The sequence below is a fragment of the Priapulus caudatus genome, unplaced genomic scaffold (assembly GCF_000485595.1).
Source record: "Priapulus caudatus unplaced genomic scaffold, Priapulus_caudatus-5.0.1 Scaffold479, whole genome shotgun sequence".
NCBI lineage: Eukaryota > Metazoa > Priapulida > Priapulimorpha > Priapulimorphida > Priapulidae > Priapulus > Priapulus caudatus.
Window position 1 is genome coordinate 208,161 of NW_014577540.1, and position 1,784 is coordinate 209,944.

At 50.8% G+C, this 1,784-nt stretch overlaps 1 long non-coding RNA gene across 1 annotated transcript; it reads left to right on the plus strand.

Moving 5' to 3' along the window:
• Nucleotides 1-181: 181 nt before the first annotated feature.
• Nucleotides 182-1,372, plus strand: LOC106810866. Its single transcript, XR_001394076.1, has 3 exons — nucleotides 182-301; nucleotides 623-776; nucleotides 1,349-1,372. It is a non-coding gene; the product is annotated as an uncharacterized LOC106810866 (long non-coding RNA).
• Nucleotides 1,373-1,784: the final 412 nt, after the last annotated feature.

A 1,784-nucleotide genomic window follows, 5' to 3' on the forward strand; every position in this document is an offset into this window, starting at 1 on the left:
CTCTCTCTCCATCCCGCTCGCTCTTGCGCTGCCTCTTTCGACCATCTGTGAATAAGACACCGTACACTCGACCCGGTGACCCAACCGTATAGGCTCCTATTCCCGCTCTTGATAAGATCAGCCCTCCGTGTGGCTCGGCGTGGAGGTGGAGGGGGAGGAGGGGAGGAGGGGGAGGGGACTGGCAGCGGAGGAGGGAGGCGCGGCTCGTGTTGCTGCGTGATCAGCTGGAGTCGGCACGCCAGCGTCTGCAAATCCTCGCGCTGCGTCTCCAGGACGTGTCCGCCACCGAGCGACAACGCAGGTAGGTGGCGCCTCACGCTGCCCCGCGCGCAGGGGGGGTTAGGGTAATGGAGTAACTGCCAACATGTTCTGTTTCACGCTGCAGTTACCATGGTAATCTGTCGCACACCACTGTTATCGCAGTAAACGTTCTAACACTACAGTTACCATAGTGATCTGTCTCACACCACAGTTACCATGGTGATCTGTCGCACACCGCAATCACCATGGTGATCCATATCACACCACAGTTACCGTGGTTACCTGTTTCACACCACAGTTACCATGGTGACTCGGCTGCCATGGTGATTTGTTTCACACTCCACTCTTCAATCTTCTGCAGAACGGCTGATGGTGGAGAAGCATCCCGATCGGAGGAGGAAGCCGAGAGGGACGGCTCCGGGAGTTCGGACGAGGTTTCTCCGATTCGCGGCGACCTCTCTCACGTGCTGAAGGAGATACGCGGCCTGCGCACGTCCATCCTGCTCGAGTCGATGGTAGGTCGCGCGGCGCGCGCAGCGATGATGAGATCGTTGTTTATTCACGTAATTAGGGCTCGTTAACGAGCGTCGCGATGTCATTCCTCGCCTAACATGCGCAGGTTACGGTTCGCCTCGTGGTTGGTCTCGTATGAGCGCGGTGTCTCCTGTGTTGTGTTCCACAGCTGGAGGGCATGTCGCCCGACCTATATCTAATAGTATGTGTGTTACAAGCACTGTGTATCCTGAGTTGTGTGACCTATTATGGCACATATTAGGTCTATGGTAATGTCTCCTGTCTTGACCATGATACCCACAGCTGGAGGGAATGTCACCCGACCTATATATGATAGTGTGTTTGTTGTAAGCACCCTGTCTTGTGGTTGGTTACGTGTGTTCTGTGATCTGTGTTAATGCCTCCTGTCTTGCCCGTGTTGCCCACAGTTAGAGGGCATGGCTCATAGCTTGCCCGACCTATATATGATGTTTTGTGGGACCTATGACTATATATATATATATGTATATATATATATATATATATACCGTACATATATCTATGGTAATGTCTCTTGTATTGTATATGTCTACAGCTAGAGGGCATGGCCCCCGACCTGTATATGATTGTATGTCTGTATTGTATATATGTCTACAGCTAGAGGGCATGGCCCCCGACCTGTATATGATTGTATGTCTGTATTGTATATATGTCTACAGCTAGAGGGCATGGCCCCCGACCTGTATATGATTGTATGTCTGTATTGTATATATGTCTACAGCTAGAGGGCATGGCCCCCGGCCTGTATATGAATGTATGTCTGTATTGTATATATGTCTACAGCTAGAGGGCATGGCCCCCGACCTGTATATGAATGATGTCTGTATTGTATATATGTCTACAGCTAGAGGGCATGGCCCCCGGCCTGTATATGATTGTATGTCTGTATTGTATATATGTCTACAGCTAGAGGGCATGGCCCCCGACCTGTATATGATTGTATGTCTGTATTGTATATGTCTACAGCTAGA